This window comes from Eublepharis macularius, chromosome 9, assembly GCF_028583425.1.
Source record: "Eublepharis macularius isolate TG4126 chromosome 9, MPM_Emac_v1.0, whole genome shotgun sequence".
Classification (NCBI taxonomy): domain Eukaryota; kingdom Metazoa; phylum Chordata; class Lepidosauria; order Squamata; family Eublepharidae; genus Eublepharis; species Eublepharis macularius.
In genome coordinates, this window is record NC_072798.1 from 45,145,291 (window position 1) to 45,169,264 (window position 23,974).

The window sequence follows — 23,974 nt, forward strand, 5'->3', positions numbered from 1 at the left end:
TTCACGGAGGTCAGCTTCTCCACCAACACGACTGTACTCTGTGCCATACTTGCTTCTGCACCGGTTTGAGGGAGTTCGTTTGCCTCCTCCTCCTCCTGGTCACTGACACTTTCCACCGCCAATAATTCCTCCTCCGAGGGATCGCGGCCGTCAGGTGCCAACATCCACCACCGACTCTGCTGCGTCTCTACTTCAGTAGAGCCTCCTCAGCTTGGCGCAGTCTATCTGGGCCCATAACCCTGTTGAATAGTGTGTATTCAGCGTGACTGCACCAGCTTAAGGAGGATCCACAAAGAGTCCACACCTTGTTTGTTTAGTAAAGGTGTATAATACAATTTATTTATAGGTGGATTAAGAGCAATATATACAAGTTTACAGTCCAGAGAGACAAAGTGCTTCGCCTACACCTGGACTTGCAAGAAGCCCCCTACCATACTGTACATAGTAGCTATATATACATGTAGACACCCAATCAGATACATGCATGAGTTTAGCTGAGTCATTCACTTCATGGTCTCCTGACTCTTAAGTTAACCATCTGACTCTATGTCACCTGATGTGTCTACCTGTCATACTGATCGTTCTGATCTAAAGCCTCTGCACACTGGCTTTTGACACTTAGATATCAACAGGGCATCCATATAAATGCAGCAGTGCTGGTTCGCTCCCTAAAGACTTTTACAGGAAAGCTGTGCCGGCAGGCTGAACCCAGCAAGGCACAGCCAGGAAAGAATGCTCCGTAGTTGCCCAGGCAACATGGGCAGAATTCACCAATTGCAGGGTGGCTGCTGTTGACAGCACCATGAATGTCACAGAAAGGCGTAGCCAATCTGCAAGCTGTACCCCAACAGAGGTGTCTGCCCCAAGAGGAGCCCTGCCTCATGATGGGGGGAAACTGGTGCAGACAGGATGCCTGCCCTCCTGCTCACCCAACACCCTTTTCTGACGAGGGCCAGGCTGGCGGCTCACTTGCAAACTCCACTCTGAGAAACATGCACTCTGTCCTTGAAAAGTAAGACCAGAAAGACAGCAGGATCCAGCAAGCATCACACCTACAGCCCTTGGCACTCAGGATTAGTTCCCTCAGATCTTGGACAGGCAGCTCCTTAGAGGCGAGTAGGGGACAGGTTCTGAAATGAATGATGGGAATGCCCATGGGAGAGGATGGAAGGCCCATTGGATGTGATGGGAGCAACCAATTGCCATCTACTTGCAGTAGCTCCATGAAATACAGCACTGCATTGCAAAGATGCAAGGAGGACCCTGAGAGGCATGCCACAGTCCCAGGAGTGGAATGATGGCCTGCAGGACCAGAGAAACTGCTTTGGGGGGCATCATCACATCACCTGCACCAGATTCCCAAAGTCCATTCCCTCCTCCACAAACAGCAAAAGGTAGATTGGTCTGACCTCCCAGGGGAGGAGCCCCAGAGATCCCAGGACATCATTCCACATACACCTTCCTGGCATCAACCTCACTCCCTGCATGCAGCGGTTTTCAGCTTATCAGTGCTGTCTGTCAGAGAATGAGAGTCGTCTGCAGTGTCCCCCACCCTGCCAGACAACACATGGGAAGCACTACAAGTTCCACCCCAGTGCCTGCAGTGAAATTGAGGGGGGGAGGGGGAAGGGAAGCTGGATGGGGTTGGAGCCTCCAAGGTTCCACTAGACACCTGCTCCTTCTGGCAGCAGAATGACACCAAGTCATGGAAGAACCTGGAGACTCTTTGGGGCCACCCCAGCGGCAGCACATAGGCTTACCTGAAGCCGCGACGTTGCGGAACATGCCGGCAAAAATGCGAAAAATCGTGTTTTCTCACGTGAGTTTTGCGTGATGTCACGCAAAACTCGCACGAGAAAAAGTGATTTTTTGCGTTTTTGCCAGCATGTTCCGCAACGTCCCAGCTTCAGGTAAGCCGTGTGGAATCAGTCATAGTCAGAAACCATTCACTGGGATGGGTTGTACGGGGAAGTGGAGGAAAGGCTACTGTCATCCACAGGCAAGCAAACAGACAGGAAGGGAGTTGTTGAACAATGTGAATGAGAAAACCAAGCAGCTGGCTCCTCAGCTCTTTCTTGCCTGTTGGTGTGCCCTAACTTCTCCTTCAGCCAGGACTCAGGAGACGGTAAACCTGTAAGACAACTTGAATGTAGTTAGTCAACCATTCTGGAGTTAGCTCTCCTCCCATATGTCACTGCAAGGCATGTTCTGAATTTCACGAAGATCCTCTGTGCACTCTTGCCCCACTACCGTATGCACTCTCTTCCACCTCGCGCGGTATGTCCAAACAACAGGAGGTCTTGGGCAGAGCCTCCAGCTGCATCCCTACTTATCTGAGGCCATGGTTATCTCATTTGGAGGTTATTTAGGGTGGGTGGGGGACTGATTGGCTACCATGGAGAGGGCTCAGCTACTGCAGGGGTGTGTGCAGATTGGTCCCCATGGTAGTTGGTATCATATGGTCCACAGGGCCACTTGGGCGGGGCTGGGGGGAGCCAAGTTTTCCCGAGTGCCAAGGCCAAAACAACTTAGGGAGTTGACTAAATCATGCCCTGCCCCCCCAGCCTGCCCCCCTGGGCCTAGTGCAGGGACTTATAGTGCACTTACACCTGTGCCTGGCTGCAGTGGCCGGGTGTGAGTAGGGCGTTACAGCGGAGCAGTGCTGTAACTGGGCACCATCGTAAGGGGGGGGGGTTACAGCAGTGTAAGTCAGGGATACAACAGCATAACCTTTAGTTGGCTCCCTGAGTGCTTTTCTTTTCTTTCCTAAGCCACATTACCATGTATTGAGGTTATGTACTGATAATCTGATACTTTTCTATTGAGCCTCATTTACACAGCAGCTATATTATGCTCATATGTGCACAACATTTTATGTCACCCTGGATTTCATACCAAAACTGACTGTGGATTAGTAGGTGGTATTTCTTTTACTTTATGGAAAACTTGCTACATTGATCTAACTGTTCTAATAAAAAAACCCTAAAAGCCATAAAACGTTTTTCTAAAGATAAAAAGAGCTTTTGTTGCTTCCAGATGGTGATGAAATATGCGTTTTGAGATTTCTGGTAGAAGGAAATTCCTAATTAGGAAACATTGCTTAAAATTGCTTTTGTCTCCCTTTAATTTTGTAACTGGCATATGCAATGGTGCTCTTGGCTCAGTGAGCCACTTGCAGCTAATGAGTGCTTTTTAAACAATTTTTTTAAAAGATTGTAATCCTCATACATAAGGTTGTACCAATTTCCACCAAGTCTCCTCTCAGGACTTGAGAGAGCTCTCCCTCAAAAGATGTCAGTACTCAATACCAGTGAGTACCATCATAATAAAGGCAAAAACCTGCAGCTATCATAGAAGAAGTGATAAATAATGTATGAAGATTTGTATGTGAAATGTAACTTGCTTTAACAAATCGGTTAAAGTTTTGAACCTAAGTGACATGTTTTGCCTTTGTTTCTCCAGCATGTGTTTCTTACACTGTCACCAAAGCATTCATATTAAATTTGCCTCTGTCATTTGTACTCATTCTCTAACTGGACTGTCCTGCATCTTAAAAGGCAGTCTGTACACCTAGAGTCTTCAAAACTATAATCTGATAAATAAATCTTTCAGTTCATATCCAAACTTTCTATATTTGTCCACAGTCAAAAAGAAAACTTGCTCAATTGTTCCTGCTAGCAAATGGTTTTTTGGTATTCAGGTTTTCTGTCAGTCATATACTCACTTTACTCATTTTTATGTCACACAGAAAGCTTGGCTGCAGCCAAAGTGTTACATGTTTTCAGATACGGACAATTAGAGTACCCAATCTAAATTCCACATGTTGTTATATGGCAGTTTTGAACCTCAAACCTAGAGCACTAACCTTACAGTTCTCAGCTTGTGCTCTTATGCACCAAGAGAGCCTAAAGCATTTGGTTCTTTTTTAAAAAAAAACACAGTAAAGTTTGACAGGCTTAATTGTAATTGAAACTGAACAATTTTCCATGTTTTCAAATATTTCAGAAATATTTTGGTGGGAAAAGTTCAGAAGACTTTTTTTTCTTCTTTTTTCTTGTGCCAATAATGGGCCAGTTTCTTTGTTTCTGACTTTTCTGCCATTTACAGAATTTATATCAGGTCTTAGCAAGGAATAAGCTCCAAGAAGTTGTAGTCTAGGAACTGAGGAAATGGAGGAATTGGCCATCAGTCCAATTAATCCAAAATAAGGTGCATAGTCAAAATAACTAGTGATCAAATTTCATGATAGCAGTCCAGAAAAGGCCATGTAGATGTCCTTGCCCAAGAAATAAGATGGACAAATTCTGAGGCTATAGTGTTATGGAGCCCAGTGGATAGGAGTTGTCCTTAGATTTCAGCTGGTCCCTTTAAATTACATAGCTCAGCCTGCTATGATTATAATGTAAAAAGAGCTTGCATGGCACAGAAGACAAGGCGTCAGAGCGTAACCACTGGGAACCGCAGTTCATGATAAATTGATCTCTTGCTTTTTATTATGCAGTTTATTATGCAGTTTATTTCAAGTGATTCACAATAAAAATCCAGATATAACACTATCACAGTAACAACTCCCTTAGGCCTAAAAAACCCAGCTGCTAATATTGTGTGTGCATATATGTATGTATGTCTATGTATATCATAAACTACCAAACCCAGATACTATATAAGAGATATTTTCCCTAATTTGTCTGCTTCATACCTTCTTCTGTCATACCAGCTTCTATCTGCAAGGAGGGAGCAGCAAGGCCACTATGAGGTAATAAGGCAGAGATTAAAGGAGTCCAATGGTTTCTCACACTCCTGAACACGCCTTAGATGTGGAAGCTTTCAGAAAGTATAGCATGAGCTGCTATGCCCTATAATTTTTAAGAGGTTTCTTTGCTTCTGATTGAAGCTTGTTGTTTCCATTTACTCTGTCTAGAGATAATTCAAAACTCTAACTTTGCTCCAGTCCTCTCTCACTATCTTCTGCCAGTCTTCTTACTCTAGGAGCCATTCTCTCCAAAAAGCAGCACACAGATAAAGGTGGCAATTGTTTTTCTTTTCTTTATGTACAAGCAGAGGACACAAAGATCATTTTTAAAAAGTCAGAGAAGAGGAAGTCAGGAATATATTGCTGAAGCTTCTTTGGCAGCAGTGGTAAATGCTGCTTTCTTTTTTCCCCTTCAGGGAACATAAGGTCTTTTCAAGTCCCCATGAAGAAAAAAGCAGGCCCACGCAGCTGAAGTCTCTTTGGCAGCAATCATAGGGCTGCTGCATTTCTTGAAGATATTCTGAGCATTTAAACGGGTGCGGGGGGAGGAGAGTTTATGGGCCAATCTTATGCAGGGTTGTCAACTTCCAGGTGGGTCTTGGAATTCTCCAAGAATTATAACTGATCTCCAGATAACAGAGACCAATTTCCATGAAGGAAATGGTAGGTTCACAAGACAGACAATATAACATCACAACTCCACTGAATTCAATGGGGCTCACTCCAAACTAAGTGTGCATAGAATTGTAGCTTTAGTATCTATACTGGAGCATAAATAAACTTAGCAAGCTGAGGACTAAACAAGAGTACAAATTGGCTCAGAATTATTAGAGTACTAAGTTTATCATGACTATAAAGGGAAATTATTTTTTTAAGACGAGTACTTTTAAATCACATTCTTGCCCTGAGAAATATAATCAAGTTGGTCAATGATTTCTGATCTTGGCATACCTCTCTGAAATTGTTGCCTGAAATTGCATTCTGGAGGTCACAGATAACATCCAGGGTGTTTGAATCAATCATTAATTTCTATGTGTTTTCACTTTATATATCCAATTTGTTTCTTTCTTCTATCTAACAATTTCCCTGGTTTAAGGAAACTGCTGCTGGCCATGACTGACAACTGATGTTGTAAATGACATTGATAGATATAAAGGTGATGGACATTCAGTATGATGTTAGGGCTACTAAGAGGATTTTGCTTCTGTGCTTCCTTTCTCTCTCTTGCTTTTTCTCCCCAGCACTACCTGCAGCCTCTTCCACCCACCTACCTACTACGTATTTCTCTCCACACCCGCCCCCCACATCTGCAGTTTTCTCTCCCCTGGCCTCTCCTCACTTTTCCTTCTCTCCCACTCACCTATCTACCTTTTTCTATTTCTCCCCTTGGCAGAATGACTGAATGAATTGGTCTCTTGCTTTCCCCTTTCTGTTTCCCTCGCCCATCTTCAGCATTTGCTTTTTCTCCTTTCCCCCCCTCCCCCTTTTACTCCCCTCTTCCTCTTCCTCCTGTTTTACCTTTTCTGACCTCCTTTTCTTTGTTTTTCCCCTAGAAAGATGTGTACTGTGGCCAATGTGTCTCACCATCACTCACAACTGTGATTATTTTGTCCTTCCATTGTCTTTCTACTGAAGTTTAAAGCAAGTATTTATTCTGATTTGTGTACATTATAGCAATACTCAAAGAACTAAATTCATTTTTCTCTTACTCTGCTGTTTGTAATATCTGCTGGTTTTAGTATTTAGTTGCATTGATGATTTCAGGTTTTTTAATGTATTGTGATTCATACACCACTTTGGAAACTTACATTGAAAAGCAGTATAAAGATCTTTGAAATAGAATGCATAATAAATAATAAATAATAAATTTAATGAACCAGTGGTTTGTGGTTCGGTGCCGACAATGAACCCAAACCATCGAACCGCAACGAACATTTCCTGCTGATGAACTGGTTCGAGGTTTGTGGTTCATGGGCATCAGAACAGCCCCCGTTGGACTTAGAGAGCCCATATTCCCAAGGAGTGTTTAGCAGGCTCTCCTCCAGCCAGCAACCAAGTTTGGTCAAGATTGCAATAGGGATCTTGGAGTTATACCCTCTCCAGTCTAAGGCCCCCAGGAAACTCCCATTCGATACAATTAGAGCTACCAGTTGACATTGGCCCAGTGTACAAGGGGTTGGCTGTCAGAACTGCCTATCAGGGTTTGCAGGGATGAGATTGGAGTGCCCATGGCTACAGAACACCCCCTCCCCCCTCCCTCCCCTCGAGTGTCTTCTCCCATGTAATCAATTGTAACCAATTTGCAGCTCCATGGTTGGAAGGAAGACCTACTGATCAAGGAAGCTGGGCTTCAATTTGGGTTTCCAGGGTGACAGAAGGAGCGCAGACAGAGTTCAGGCACTCCCCCAGCTCCGTTTCCAAGGGAATTGATTGATGATGCCTGACTGTCTGGTTTCACGAACCGCGGGCTAACGCAACAAACCGGGCTTCCAACGAATGCTGGTTAGTTGGCCATGGACGCTCATGAACTGCTGGTTCACGAACAGACAATCAGGCAGTTCATGAGGTTTTTTGGTTCGTAATGCGGTTTGTGCCCATATCTAGTCTGGACTGTATGTTAGCTACAACAGAATATATATAAACAGGGACTGAAAATGCCAGGAACAGATACTATTTTTCTGTGAATGCAAAAAGTGACTGTGTCTTTATTATAATTATTTGACTTTGATCCAGAAATCCTGCTGCACTAATGGAAGGAGCAGTGAATGTGATTGCTGATTTCCTTTCTCCATCTGCATCCCCCTGCACCTTTGTGAAGCCTCTCTGCAGAGTCTCACTTTTCTAACATGTTTTCACTGGCAGAAACAGATGAAAATCCAGACAATTTGTACACTGGTACACTGAATTCTTCTACAGTGGAAAATGAGATATATGTAGATCTTCTCACAAGTAATCACAAAACAGTGAATTTTGAAGCTGGCTCTTGGTTTTAAACTAATGCAGTCATTTTTTTAAACTTACAAAGCATTGCAAGCAAATGCATCAAAACATTTGAGTATGTTTTAGAAACAATCTGGGAAAACTAGCAAATATTTAATCAATAATCTGCATTAAATGTATAAAATCTAGGTAGCTTGGCTGGAATTCTGTATACTAGATTTTAATGCCCAAAGCTGCACTGGTTCTAAAGGCTGTGACTAAGAGCAGAACCACAAGTGACAAAAGGCACAGGTTGGACACTTGTCAGCTTCCCTCAAGTTTTGATGGGAAATGTAGGCATCCTGGTCTCGCAGCTTCACTCTCTGACTGCTGTCCAATGGACTTTTCAACTGTCACTTGTCCAACATTCCGCCAAGCTGCCTACATTTCCCATCAAAACTTGAGGGAAGCTGACAAGTGTCCAATCTGTGCCTTTTGTCACTTGTGGTTCTGCTCTAAATTGTGGTATGAAGAGTTCCTTTACAGAAAGAGACCTAGAAAGTCAGTGAAATGTTAATGCAAATTATAAAAATGTGTTTCAAGACCTAGGTTGCTACAGAGCAGACCTTTGTATGTATAAAGCCACAGGTTCCACCTGTAATTCACCGTCTTTGGAAGGTTCTAGTGGCATGAAGGATAAATTTCAAAAGGAACTGAATAATGTGGACAAAAATTGACAGCAGTAGTCAAGAGGTAGAAAAATTTGCACAGCGGATCAGTCTAGTAGTTATGGAGAAGCCAAGAAGATGCCCAGTGAAAATATGGTAGTACTAAGAGTATGAATAACTCTAAAAAAACATTTTGGTTACGTAACAGATAATGGTACTTTGCTCTTAGGCAATACCCTGTTTAAGATTTTCTACCCCTTGCCAGTATCTCATCCATTCTTGTAATGGCTTTCTCCAGTGGTAGAATGCTTCAGTAAATGGACGCCATCCAAGACCAACACACTATGAGACATCTGTGATGCCATACTAAAGCCTGGCAGCATAGAAAGCAATGAATGCTTCACTAAAGCCAGATAACATCCCAATCAATAGATAATTCTAATGCACCACTGAAGCTGGGCAGCACTCTAGAGTCAGACAGCGCCTAAATCAACAAACGGTTTCGATGCTCCACTAAAGCAAAGCAGCTGTAAGAGAAAAGAGCTTCACTGGCATGGAACAATACTCTTTATAATAAAGCAGCTTTTAAAAAAAATTGTACTGATGTATGCATTAATATTGTCTCCACATACAAACTTTACTGCATGTACGTATACATATAGAATAAATTTAGCTAGCCATACATCCGATACAAGCTTCCCCCCCCCTTTTCTCCCCCCCCAAGAGGAACGACCATAAGAATCATCTGCTTTATATCTTTAACCATGAGCACACTCTTTGGACTTTCGTTAATATAATTTGGTTGGTCTCTCCTCCTTTTACCCATCTTATATATCTAGACCATTTCTTCCTTATCGTTAACGTCTTATTTTCCCATGTCTTATCCTGTTTTAGTATCGATAAAATGTCTGATTGGATCCATTCATATAAATACCAATTCCATCTTTCCAAAGTCCAATTAGAGGCAACTTTCCATCCATATGCTATTACAGCATGGGCAGCTATAATCATGGCTTTTAACAAGTGCTGTCTATTTTCCTGTACTTTATTATTCCCCCAGATGCCCATAAATAGGATCTCCCCATTTAAATTTATCTCAACATCGCAAAGCTCCTTCACCTTTTCCAATATCATTTGCCAGAAGACTGTTACTTTAGAGCATTCCCACCACAAATGAACATAATAGCCTTTTATTCTATTACAATGCCAACAATCCGATTTCGTTCCCTTGATCATATAGGATAATTGGGAGGGAATCCTGTACCATTTCAATATTACTATCATCTCCAGTTCTTTAAATTTTTCCATTTTTATTACCCTTATATCTTTCATTAATTTATGTCTTCTGATTTGTTAATTTTAGCTCTTTCTCCCATTTAGATTTTATCAACCTGATCATATATTCTCTATCCTTATTCATTAAATTATATAATTTCCTTGCTATACCCTTCTTACTGACATCCTTTATACTACATAATTTTTCAAATTGGTTGTCCTCCATATTTACTATTTCGCTATATCTCCTGTGTTTCATAAAATCATATAGACCCATAATCTTTAACCAGGGTTGGTTTCCCACTTGCTCCAATACTTCCTGCATTGAAATCAAATTTCCTTGTGAATCATAAAAATCTTTCATTCTATATAAACCCTTCTGCTTTAGTTCCTCCCAAAAATCTGTTCCAAAATCTTTAAATGCTTCATTTAAAGATTCAATAGGATTCCATTTTGAAGGTACTGGAAACCAGGTAGCTTTTTTCTTATTCCAAATTTTTAATGCTTTCTGTCGTGGGCCTATTGAATTCTCTATTTCTTTTTTCACCTTTGTTGTAAATACTCCAAACTTACCTACTCCTTTGTTTACATTATCTTCCCATCTCACCCATTTATCCAAACGTTTACCATCAGTTTCTAATATCATTCTTAATTGGAAAGCTTCATAATATCTTTCCAATTGTGGAATGCCCCATCCTAGATCTTCCTTTGGTGAATAAATCACTTTTCTTGGTAGTTTGGCTTCCTTATAACCAAATACCCACTTTTTAATTGTTTGGTCCCACATAATTAATTGCTTCCTAGATATCTCTTCCGGGAGTACCTGAAATAAATATAACATCTGGGGTATTATAAACATTTTAACTGCCCTTATCTCCCCCAATATACTTAAATGGTTTTTCCCATTGTTTTAATCTTTTTACTATTTTTTCCATGTTAATTTGAAATTTACCCCTACCATATTTTTAATATTTTTTGTAATTATCACTCCCAAGTATTTCAACCTTTTTGCTCCTACTTTCATACCTGTTAATTTACCTTTTTCCTTTTGTTCCCTTTGGTCCATCCTGCTAAGCATTAATTCAGACTTTTTAATATTTACTCCTAATCCTGAGTATGATTTAAAGTCTTCTAAAATTATCATAAGCTCTCTCTTCCTAATTCTGTCTGCCAGAGGCTCCATAGCTAATACAAACACATTGGAGATAGTAGGCATCCCTGTTTTACTCCTCTTTGAATTAATATTTCCCTGGTATGTCCATCGTTAATTTTAATCAGGGCTTTCCCTTCTTTGTAAATTTCTTTTAATGCAATCATAAAAAGGTCCTTCAAACCCAATTTTATTTAATACCTGAAAAAGATATCCATGATTTAATAAATCGAATGCCTTATAAACATCCAATTTCAGTACAGCAATCTTTCTTTTATTATTTGCATGGTATAAGGCATTGATCACATTTCTTATGGGGTGTCCAATATATCTTCCTTTTACAGATCCATATTGATCCTCTCCCACTAATCTCAGGAGGTATTTTTCCAATCTATTAGCTAATACCTTTGCAAAAATTTTATAATCTTGGTTTATCAAACTTATAGGTCTATAAGAGGCCAGATCCGCCAGGTCCCCTTGTTGTTTCAGAATTGTAATAATTTCAATATTTCTCCAAGAGTCAGGGGCTTTCCTACCCTTTAAAATTTTGTTAAATAATCTCTGCAACTCCGGGGCTATTATATTACTCACCATTTTATAAAATTCTCCTGTAAATCCGTCTAAGCCAGGTGATTTCCCATTTCTTAGGTTCTAAATAACGTTTCTAATTTCTTGTTGTATAATATCCTGATTTAGTACTGTCATGTCCTCTTCCTTGATTTTGTTGTCTATCTCCTCCTCAAATTGATTGCTTTCCTCAACTTTAAATAACTTCTGGTAAAATTTTGCAAAAATTTCTCTTATATGGTTATCTTTAAATATCCTATTTCCCCTTGCATCTTTCATAAACCCTATCCTTTGCTTTTCCCTTCTTTTCTTGAAATAATTAGCCATTCTCTTCATGGTGTTTATATTAATACTTTGGTACTCATTTTTCGCTACCATCTCCTTTTTCCACATTGAAAGAGTGTCTAATTCCTGAAACTCAACTTTTATTTTATTTATTTGGTCCTGAATCTGTTTATCATACTTTGTTTGTAATTGTCTCTGCAATTCTGATATTTCCTTTAACTTTTGTTCTCTTTTCATACCCATATTTTTTCTAAAATGAATTTCTTTAGTAATACAGATCCCTCTGATTACCGCTTTCGCTGCTTCCCAAATTATCAGCCCAATCCTAAGAAGGGCGGGGAAAGTGAATAGGAACCGAACTAAGGCTTGCGACCGCGTATCTGGGCTTTACGCCCGCGTAAGTTGCCCTCCGCCCGCGCTGGAACGTGGCGCTGGCCCGCCGGCGGACTTGCACTGGCGCAAGCCTCAGGCGCCTGGGCGGTGGCGTAGGAGTGGCATAGAGCCTTGCGCCAGCGTGGGGGGAGGGTGGGGCCGGAGTTAGTCCGCTCCCTAAGCCCCTCCAGAAGCGGGAACGCCCACAGCGGCGCAAAAAAGCTACGCCAAGGAAAAAGAAGGCGTAGCCCATAGGCGCCCATGGAACGGCAAAAAACCGACCCTCTCTCTGAGCGCCCCGCCCCGCCCCCATGGCCTGAAGGAGCATAGGATGAGAACTATCCCGGGGATCAATCAGCATGCGCGCCCGGAATGGACGAGCCCCCCTCTCTGCACCCAATCATCTGCGAACGTGCCCTACAAAACATCCGGCCAGCGCCGCCCAAACCCCAGGTAAGTGTGCACTTGGCCGGAGGCTCTGCCCCTCTGTCTGTGTGCTGCGTGGCATTGCCCCTTTCAACACCGAAGGGGGGTGAGGGCATTCACGGTGGCAGGCACAGAATGCACTCGGGGGACTTTGTGAAAAAGTGGAGGAACTTCCCGTAAAAGGGAAGAAGTGCAAATCTCTGCCTAACTCCCTTTCTACCCTGACAGAAAGAATGACTCAACATCTAACTGGACTCATGCAAGCTCGTTGCTTCTAACTAAGCACAAACAAATTAACCCTTCCGAGGCAGAAGGATATGACACTGGGCAAATTAACTGCAGCCTCTCCTGTTTCCTTGCAGGTGCCCTGACTCTGGCGCTCCCGCCTGGTGATGACCGACAGAGCGCTGACAGGTGAGGAGGAGGTAGGGGAGGGGGGGCTGTTCCGCAGATTAGTGCAAACCGCCCATTCACCTGAACCCACCCGCTCACTTGCTGCTTCGGGTGAGGCCTAGCAGGGGTGGGGGGCAACCATGGCCGCCCCAGCCGCCTCAGAGGCAGGCGCCCCGAAAACCACATGCGACCAGGTGTTTGTTATGAACAGCGCATTCCCTCCCTTAAAGGTAAAGGCTTGCCAAGGCTGAGCGCATCCTCGCCAGACCATCATGCATCAGCTGGTCGCTGCTGGCGTCGACTATATGCATCCTCCTGGATGGCGGAGTGTGGGGCTTGCCTCGCCAGTGGAACGAGGCAAAGCCCACACGTGTCTTTTTCCCCCACAGGCACGTCCAGGGCAGGGCTGCTCCCCCGCGTCCCGCCCTCCCCAAACATCTCTGACGGAGGGTTGGCTGCAGCCCAGGAAGCACTTTCGCGCCACGGCCTGCATCCCAGCCCCGCCCCGCCGAGCGGGAAGGAGGGCTGTGAAGAATTCCCCAGCTCCCTTGCTAGCCTAAAAACAAGCCCACTTGTTCCAGTGCAATAAAACGAGTTGTCAAACAACTGCCTTCTGTTTCTGCGAGTCTGACTTCGTCCTCTGCCCCTCCCCCAACACTCCCGTCACATATCTCCACCTCCACATCGCCACAAAAGTATCTGACAGACCCCGTTCTGCCTCCCCGCCCCCCTCCCCTCACAGTAACGTCAGGTAGAGGGTTGGGGCAGGGCATGTCAGCGGGGAGGGGGGAGCCACCGAGGGCGATCAATCCCTGGTAGGGCGAGCAGCTGGCACCTGATAATAATCCAGGGAGAGGGTTGCCAGGGGTGCTGCTGCAGGGGGGCAGGAAATGGCATGGGAAACGGTCCGCTCTCCCAAACCCTAGCCCCATCAGCAAAGAAACTAGGGTAGAGGCAGGCGGATGCCATATTCCGGGCAGGAGGTTCCACGCGCCGGAGGAGGGAGCGGCTAGAGGTGCATGCCGCATGGGAGGAGGTGAACAACCGCGGGCGGGAGTTCATGGCCGTGGTACTGGAGGTGGGAGAGGGGCTCCGCGCCTCTCAAGCCCGTGCCGAAGCCCTGCTCGGGCGGCTCGTCACCATCCTGGACCCTGCCCGCTGCAGCAGCTCCACCAGCGGGTGGGGCCGGCGGGTCAAGGATGGTGACGAGCCGCCCAAGCAGGGCTTTGGCACGGGCTTGAGATGCGCGGAGCCCCTCTCCCACCTCCAGTACCGTGGCCATGAACTCCCACCCACGGTTGTTTGCCTCCTCCCATGCGGCGTGCACCTCTAGCCGCTCCCTCTTGATCTCAGCCCACATTGCGGCTAGTGTCGGGGGAAGCCGCTGGGCAGGGCGGGGGCCACAAGCCCGTGCACCTGGAAGGACCCCCTCCATGGGCCCCTCCCTGTCAGAGGCGGAGCCAGGTCCTTTCCGCACACGGCCCATGGCACCTGGGGGTGAGGGGGCTGGAGGGGAGGGTGCTGCAGCCTGGGGTGGCTCCTCGAACGGCTCTGTCGACGAGGTGTCCTGAACCAGCAGAGTCCCAGGGCCACCTTCACCCTCCACCGACACAGGGAAGCCGAGCAACTGCAGGAGAGCCACTCCGGCCGCAGAGGTCTTCCTGGAGGGTGGCAGCTCGCGCAGCTGGGCAATCACATCCCCTCCTATCTCCAGGCGCATGGTCCCTGCCAGAGAGAGACGTGGGTGGGAAGAGGGCCCAGGCAGGGAAGAGCAGCGGCCCAACATGGGCCGCCACAGGTCACCGAACCGGGCCAGGCACACCCATCCCAGCCACGGGCACAGCCCCCCTCGAGACCGGCCGGCGCCACGAGGGGCCTGGGATGCGTGGCCGAGGCCCGTGGCCAAGCCGGTCCCTGGCCCCACCAGCAGCAGGGCCACAGATACATACCATGCTCTGGATCCATGCCCCCCGACGGGCCCGGTTGAGGCTCCTCGTCGCTGGCAGCAGGGGCTTGCTGCAGCGGTGGAAGGGCTGCCTGTTCCTGGGACCCGCTCTCTGCCAGGAGGGGCACAGACCCTGCTTCCTCTGCCTCCGCCTGGCTTGGGTCCGGACCCTCAGGGGCTGTGCCTACCCACAGGAGAGGCCCTGTCACACATGTGCCACGATCCATGCGTTCCCTCCCCCCCTCACCTCCCTGAATTTGCAAATACTAACCGGGCAGGACCTCAACGCCCAGGCCGCCCACCACCACCTCCGGCATGACCACTCGCATGACCGCCTCTGGGCCTGGGAGCCCCTTGTTGAGGGCCCGCTCATAAGGAACCCCCTGAGACATGAGGAGGTGCACTCGTTTGCGCGCGGGCCCGAAAGAATCATTCCAGCGCTTCATTGTAGAGTGAGTAGTGCGGGGCGCGTTGCCCACGGCTGAGACCCTCTCAGCTGCCAGAACGGGGTCTGTCAGATACATTTGTGGCGATGTGCAGGTGGAGATATGTGATGGGAGTGTTGGGGGAGGGGCAGAGGACGAAGTCAGGCTCACAGACACAGAAGGTAGTTGTTTTACAACTCGTTTTATTGCACTGGAACAAGTGGGCTTGTTTTTAGGCTAGCAAGGGAGCTGGGGAATTCTTCACAGCCCTCCTTCCCGCTCGGCAGGGCGGGGCTGAGATGCAGGCCGCGGTGCGAAAGTGCTTCCTGGGCTGCAGCCAACCATCCGTCAGAGATGTTTGGGGAGGACGGGACACGGGGGAGCAGCCCTGCCCTGGACGTGCCTGTGGGGGAAAAAGACACGTGTGGGCTTTGCCTTGTTCCACTGGCGAGGCAAGCCCCACACTCCGCCATCCAGGAGGATGCACATAGTCGAGGGCAGCAGCGACCAGCTGATGCATGACAGTCTGGCGAGGATGCACTCGGCCTTGGCAAGCCTTTACCTTTACGGGAGGGAATGAGCTGGTCATAACAAACACCTGGCCACATGTGGTTTTCGGGGCACCTGCCTCTGAGGCGGCCAGGGGCGGCCATGGTCGCCCCCCACCCCTGCTGGGCCTCACCCAAAGTGGCAGGTGAGTGGGTGGGTTCACGTGAATGGGCGGTTTGCACTAATCTGCGGAACGGGTCCCCCCTCCCCTACCTCCTCCTCATCTGTCAGCGCTCCGTCAGTGATCACCAGGCGGGAACTCCCGAATCAGGGTACCTGCAAGGAAACGGGAGAGGCTGCTGTAAGTTCGCCAAGTGTCATTCCCTTCTCTCACGGAAGGGTTAATTTGTTTGTGCTTAGTTAGAAGCAACTAGCTTGCATGTGTGAAGTTAGATGTTGAGTTGTTCTTCCTGTCAGGGTAAAAAGGGGGTTAGCCAGACATTTGCACTTCTTCCCTTTTATGGGAAGTCCCCCCACTTTTTCACAAAGTCCCCCGAGTGCATTCCGTGCCTGCCACCATGAATGCCCTCACCCCCGTTCGGTGTTCAAAAGGGCAACGCCACGCAGCACACGGACAGAGGGACTGAGCCTCCGGCGACGTGCTCACTTACCTGAGGGGTTTGGCCGGGCGCTGGCCGGATGTTTTGTAGAGCGCGGTCGCAGGTGATTGGGTGCGGAGAGGGGGCCTCGTCCACGCCGGGCGCGCACGCTGATTGGTCCCCGAGATAGTTCTCATCCCATGCTCCTTCGGGCCATGGAGGCGGGGCGGGGCGCTCGGAGAGGGGGCCAGTTTTTCGCCGTTCCATGGGCGCCTATGGGCTACACCTTCTTTTTCCGTGGCGTAGCTTTTTTGTGCCACTGTGGGCGTTCCTGCTTTTGGAGGGGCTTAGGGAGCAGACTAACTCCGACCCTGCCATGTTCCTTGCCCCCCCCTGCGCCGGCGTGGGGCTCTACGCCACTCCTCCGCCGCCGCCCGGGCGCCTGTGGCTTGCGCCGGTGCCGGGCCACCAGCGGGCCAGCGCCGTGTCCCAGCACGGGCGGAGGGCCACTTACGCGGGCGTAAGGCCCAGACGCGCCATCACAAGCCTTAGTTCGGTTCCTATTCACTTTCCCCGCCCCTCTTAGGATTGGGCTGTAAATTAAGTTTGCATGGTAAACAGTTCTCTATAGCCTAAGAACTGTAAAAAATAACTAGGAGCCCTAACTATGAGCTCCGCTCCCTCCTCCACCCTTTACCTCTGTTCATATATAAGATTTATACATTATATAGTCATAACATTTTTGCAGATTATTTTGATTTGCTCTCAGTTTGGATTTTTACATCTCATTCTGTTTGTTCTTAGCTTGCTAGTTGTTTCTCTCTGGGATCTTTCTTCCCTTGTGTGGTGATAGGAGATTGGGCATTTTTCTTTTCTGTGAGGTTTTATCACAAATCGTAGGAGTCTCAATACCAAGAGTAGCCTTCCAGATTCCTGATCTGTAGCTTGATAGATGGTATCTTGTATTTTTGCTTGGAGTTTCATATAGTTGGTCCATTTATATTTTATTTGAACTTTTCTCTGTGCTTCTGTTGTAGATCTAAGTTCTCTTTTTTAAAAAACTGTGGATGGCAGGTCTGTAAGTATTAGGATAGATGATCCATTGTAAGGGATTGATCCTTTATTTCTTGCTATTGCCAAGATTTTACTCCTTGTCTTCCAGTCTCAAAATGTAGCTAGAATGTCTCTAGGCTTTTTAGTTTTTGGATTTTTTGTGCTCCCACACAGAAAGCCTTGGTGATCAGTGGAGCTGCTTCCTTTTCGAGTTGCAAATGCTATACCAGCCATGATTCTAGAAAGGAAGGCAGACCTACATTTAAAGTTGTTTGTTCTTCAAAGTTTCTGAATTTAAGATTTGATTGTTTTGCCAAGATCTCCATGTGTAAAATTCTTTCTTGAAGTTGTTTGTTCTCCTCTTCTCAGATAGTTCAGACTGCAGTGACATGCTTAATTCCAGTGCTCGGTTAGTATTTTGTGCTGCTTTGCCTAAAGCTGTTTTTATTTCTGTTAGTTGTTCTTTTAATGGTTGGAGCAAGATTAACATTTTGTTTATTTTTTTGTTCCATATGAGCTAATAACTTGATAAGCGTTGGATTGTCAGAGATAGGTAAGTTAATCTTACCCTTGCTATTTTTGTCCGCCATTTTAGTTGCTCCACTTTCTTCCTCTGCTGCTTGCTTCTTCTTGGGGAGAAGTCTTGTAGCCTTTTAGAGATGTTTGACTGTTTTTTTCTTCCCTGTGGTTTGTTTGTGCATATTCTTTTCCTTTTTTGATTTTAAGTTCTGTTATAATGATTTATATATGAGGAATTAGGGTGGGCAGGGATGGACCTCTCTCTTCCCAAGTGTCCTGCTCCCTCGGAGCTGACACCATGTCCCCTCTGGATATAAACTGAATAAAAAGAAAACAAAGATAATGTTACTTTTGGCAATGATAGAAGAACAGTGGAAGAAAAGTGGAAGGCAGCAGGAAAAGAGGAGGACCTAAAACGAGGTGGCTTGATTCAATAAAAGAAGCCACATCCTCCAGTTTGCAGAATCTGAGTAGGTCTGTTAGAGAGAGAACGTTTTGGAGATCTTTCATTCATAGGGTCGCCATAGGTTGGAAATGACTTTTTTTAAAAAAAAAAATTATTGGTGAGTACATAATTAATACACACATTCCCCATCCTACCTAATTTTTATCAACCCCCACCCTTTCCCTCCCCCCTCCTTATAGACCTCCAACAGCTTTCCAGCCCTTAACCTATCTTATTACTTAACTTATTTTCAACTATATTCTTCTAAAACATACATATATTATATCTCTTAATCTAAGCATATTCAAATTCTTTTATATATACTATATTGTCTCCACTACTGTATCCATTATCTACATCTCTAATTGGACTAAGTATTTTTAATAAAGTCAAATTAATAATATTACTAGCTTAGAATGATTAGTAACCAAATTTTCCCATTAATGGTAAAGTTACTTCTCTCTTCTATCTATAAAATCACAAATTAATAGTTCTCAAACTGCCACAATCCTCCTTTCACATCCCATTTTTTTTCGAAATATTGTTTCAGTTTTCCCCAATCTGCAATGTATTCTCCTGGATCGAGATCTTTCAGTTTTCTTGTCATTTTTTCCATTTCTGCCATGTACAGCAATTTATATATCCAATCTTCTATAGTTGGTACTTCTTGCACTTTCCATTTCTGCGCATATAAAAGTCTTGCTGCTGTAATCATATAAAATAACAATGTTCTGTACTGCATTGGAACATCTTCCATTCCCAAGTTCAGTAGCAACAATTCTGGGTTCTTATTTATTTGGGTTTGCAGAACCTCATTAATTACTTTAATTATATCTTCCCGGTATTGCTTAGCTACCTCACCACATATGATATAATGATCCTTCATGCTTTTTACATTTCCAGCATTTATCTGACATATTAGTATTTCCTAGCGCAATTTTCTTTGGTGTTAAATACAACCTATACATCATTTTGTAGACATTCTCTTTAATATTGGTACAAGTTGAAATCTTCAATGTATTTTTCCATAAATGCTCCCAAGATTCCATTGTTATTTCTTTGTGAAAATTTATTGCCCATTTCACCATCTGAACTTTGACTATCTTGTCTTCCGTGTGCCATTTTAAAAGTATTTTATAAATTTTCGAAATTTCTTTTCTACCTTCTTGTAAAATCACTTCCTCTAATTCTGAGTTTTCCAATCTTATTCCTCCCTTTAAACAGTCCGAGTTGTAGAGATCTCTTATTTGCCTGTATTGGAACCATCCATAATGAGAAGATAACTCTTCTTGCATTTTTATTTTTGACATTTTATGTTCCGTTAACATTATCTCTTTATAAGTTAAACATTGTTGTTCATTGTAAACAGCTCTCGGATCTATTACTTCATATGGTATCACCCATGAGGGAATACCACCTTCCATATAGTCCTTATATTTCTTCCAGATTGTGAAAAGGCTTTTTCTAATATAGTGATGCAAAAACATAGAGTCCGCTTTGACTTTATCATACCACAAATAGGCATGCCATCCAAACAGTTTTTTATATCCTTCCAGAGTCAGCAATTTACGGTCTTTTAGTGTTATTCAATCTTTTAACCAAACCAAACAAATTGCTTCATAATATAACCTTAAATTTGGCAGTTGCAGGCCACCTCTTTCTTTCGAATCTTGTAATACCTTCATTTTCACACGAGGTTTCTTGCCTGCCCACACAAAGTCTGAAATTTTTCTTTGCCATTTATCAAATTGTTTGAAGTCTCGAATAATTGGAATTGTTTGCAATAAAAACATCACACGTGGTAGCACATTCATCTTCACTGCTGCTATTCTTCCCAACCATGACAAATTTAATTTATTCCATTTTATCAGATCTCTATAGGTTGGAAATGACTTGACGGCATATAACACACACACACACAAGGACAATTATTTAAAAACGTGGATAAGCATTACTGAAGACTTGCAAAGAAGGGACAAGTCGAATATTTCATGACTAGGAAGAATTTCTGCTGTTAAAATGAAAATACTACTAAAATTGAACTTTTTGTTTCAAATGGTGCCAATTCACATAGATCAAAAGATTTTAAATAAGTGGAAGAAGATAATAAATGATTTTATATGGAAAGAAACCAAGAGTAAGATTTAAAGTAGTACAGGATGAAAAAAACAAAGAGGATTGGCAGTACTGAATATTAAATTATACCGCCAGGCAGTGGCATTGGTTTGGATAACCAATTGGATTATAAATCTGAGTAGAAGATGTCTGGGGTCTGAGGCCCAGCCCCTGGACTTGCTGGCAGGAGGGGACAGGAGACAGCCAGGAGACAGCTACGCAGCCACCCCAACTGACACCCCGGTCCAAAACCCAACAGCAACAGAGGGAGGGAGAGAAGCACCAAAGCCTTGGAGGGTCAGATGGAGCAGGTGGAAGCCAGCTAGCCTCACCCTCTGATGGGAGCCTAGGAGCTCAGACAGGGGGAATGAGGACAGCCAGGAGGGGACCTCACCAGTGGGCATGGATGGTCAGCCAACAACAAGCCAGCTGGCAACCTTACCTGTAGTGGAGGGAAGGCAGCACTTTCTACTGTTATTCATCTTTTCTTTTTTAAAAAAGCTTTCACTTAAAAAAAAGGCAAATCCACATTAGTAGGATTTTGTGATTATTCCTACAAAATACATTCAGATTTTGAGGCCATCTTCTGCCAGGTTTTCATTTCATCTTCTGAAGTCTTGTTTCAAGTTGTCAGCTTAGGGATGGCAGGGCTTTTTTTGAGGGGGAATGCTCCAGAAAGGCATTCCAGCAGCTCTAGAATCTGCCCACATGATTCCTTCATCCTTCGGCCCCATGACGTCTGCAGAGGAGGGTAAGCTGCTTTGAGTTCATTCTGCTTTCTTTTCATTCCCCCCCTCTCTCAGTGAGTGAGTGAGTGAGAGAGAGAGAGAGCAAGCAGATGCTGCTTGGGCCTGGTGTGGGTTCTGCAGAGGAGGTTTAGCTGCTTTGAGTTCATTCTGCTTTTTTTCATACCTCTATGAGTGAGAGAGAGAGAAAGAGAGCAAGCTGGGGCCCAGCGCAGGCTCTGCAGAGGAGGGCTGCTAAGCTGCTCTGAGTACATTCTGCTTGCATTCAGTTATCATTATTTGTATTAGTTAAAATACACACATGGCTCTGTGTGTATGTTTAAAATATGCTTTTGGAAGACTGGCTGCTTGCTTTTAAAATTGGGTGGGGAGGAATGGAGGATTCTGTCCCTGCTTTTTTTAAAAAGCTGGCTGAAACATGTTGACGGGATGTCTCTCTCTCTCTATTTGGAGAGGCAGGGATGGGTTAAAAACTCCCCACCCTCTGCTCTAAGTGTGTGTGTGTGTGTGTGAACGTCCCCTCCCTGAGGGGAGGTGGCTTGTCGCCGGGTTAAAAACTCCCCCCCTGCTCTAAGTGTGTGTGTGTGTGTGAACGTCCCCTCTCTGAGGGGAGGCGGCTTGTTGCCAGGTTAAAAACTTCCCCCCTCTGCTCTAAGTGTGTGTGTGTGTGTGTGTGTGAACGTCCCCTCCCTGAGGGGAGGCAGCTTGTCGCCGGGTTAAAAACTCCCCCCCCCCGCTCTAAGTGTGTGTGTGTGAACATCCCCCTCCCTGAGGGGAGGCGGTTCGTCGCCGAGTTCAAAACTCCCCCCCTGCTCTAAGTGTGTGTGTGTGTGTGTGTGTGTGTGAACATCCCCTCCCTGAGGGGAGGCAGCTTGTTGCCACCTCCCCATGCCCACTGTGCCCGGCAGTCACCACTACTACCCACCTTCCCACTCCCCGATCCGATCCACAGATCAGAAACGGGAGATGATCAGTGTGGATCGGTGATTTGGGGTCGTCGCTGGCGCGGATCCACGATCAACTTGATCGGTAATTTTTTTGGGATCGTGCCCACCTCTATTCTTAGCTGTATTCGTAGCTGTAACTCATATGGTTCTCTCCACCCTCAGCTGATTATCATCACTGAAATTGCAGTGGACATATGGGTGTTAAGGAAGTTTTTATGAATATTGTTTGTCTGGGACATTAGAATATTTTTGAGCATTTCACAATGTCACAACAGTTTAGCCATTGGTAAGGTAGAGTTGGCAGGCAACAAAAAAAGCCATTTTAAACTAAGTATAAATCTAATGCAGCTGAAATTGCGTATCTAATTTTGAATTGCTCCAGTAAAGCAAAACCCTCCCTGAAAATTTATTCATTAGATTAAGAATTTCAGACTGTGGAATTTTGAGAAAGAATTTTGGAATTTTTTTTCTACGCTGCAGAAGGAATATGTTAGAATTTAGATATGTAAGATTGGTTTTAGATTTTTAGAGGCCCCCTCCTTGCATATTTTAAAATATGATTTCAAAGAAATAAAATGTTTGAGAAAGGGAATGGAAGATTTCACTTTTTGTAGAGGATACAGAAAGGAAACAAACCCTTTCTCATAATAGTGTAATTTTCCAAGCTTGTTAACATTTATCTTGTTGTAATGCATTGTACTGGGTTCTGGGAAGCAGTGTCACTTCTGGGAGTGACGCCATCACGCATTTCCAGCAGCGTGCACACTTTGCGCACACACATGCGATAACAGAGAGTTCCATCACTTCTTTTCCCAGAAAAAAAAACACTGGGGATGTATATGTACTGTTTATCACTTTGTTTCTTTTTTGTGTCTCCTTCCCAATGTAGTTATTTGGATTTATCATTACCAGTTGTTCATCAAAGGAGCTAAAATACTTGAGAAAATCTGAAGTCTTATCTTGTTTCATATGCTATCTTCAGCTTATTAATTGCTCCCACTACTGTACTTGATAATTTTCTGTGCTGTGACATCTTTCTGCCTCATTGCTTTTATCATTCATCATACTTTCAGAGAGAGAAATACAGTGTGAGATGAATGATGTAAAACTAACTTGTAATCAAAAGAACAGAGATTGTTCACAATAGCAGTAGTTGGTAATCTCCTTAGTTCTGCAATACCTGTAATGACTAAGGAATTCCAAGTCCTTGTTATGCACCCTTCTTGATGAATTCAGAAGTTTTTCACTGGTTTCTGCCTTGGTTCTTTTGCTGGAAAATTGTGATTTTTAGATCAGCAGCACTAAGTCTGGAGGACTGAAATGTTCATGCATTTGTTTCTAAACATTACCATTTTAATGCCAGATTTGCATCCATTTATTCTTTTATGTGGGGACTGGACAATTTGTTCTATGTAAACAGCAGAAGGGCAGAAGGACATATGATATCATATTGGAAGATGAACAAGTGAATGATCTCTTCAGGGTATAACTGATGTTACATCCTGTAGTAGTACTGCCTGACTACTTTTGGTTTTCTTACAGGGTCTAGTTATCCCTGGGTCTGTGCTTATGTTAGGGGGCCCATTGTTGGTAAGAAGGTGTCTGGGGTTGAGTTCAGAGCTGTCTGTAAGCTAAGAAGGCCAAGCCTGTGAGAAAGTAATATCATTGGCCACAGTGGGCTGTAGATCACTTATGATGCTTTGCACTGGTTGGAGCTGGGAACTGTAGGTGACATCCAGTAGTGTACTATTGTTATCTCTTTGGGTACTGTCTTTTAGTAGGCTCTTTTTGTGTACCAGTCTGGCTTTGTCCATCCATTTCTTCATTTAATTGTATAATGCACCTTCAAGGATCCAAATATAACTACAGTGCTGAAAGAAATA

At 44.8% G+C, this 23,974-nt stretch overlaps 1 protein-coding gene and 1 long non-coding RNA gene across 2 annotated transcripts in view; both read left to right on the forward strand.

Moving 5' to 3' along the window:
• The window catches only part of ANKS1B (ankyrin repeat and sterile alpha motif domain containing 1B), an 885,134-nt gene that overhangs the window by 331,170 nt on the left and 529,990 nt on the right, over window positions 1–23,974 (forward strand). The window lies entirely within an intron of this gene.
• Window positions 12,357–13,273, forward strand: LOC129335538 (uncharacterized). Its single transcript, XR_008597622.1, has 3 exons — window positions 12,357–12,442; window positions 12,778–12,829; window positions 13,198–13,273. It is a non-coding gene; the product is annotated as an uncharacterized LOC129335538 (long non-coding RNA).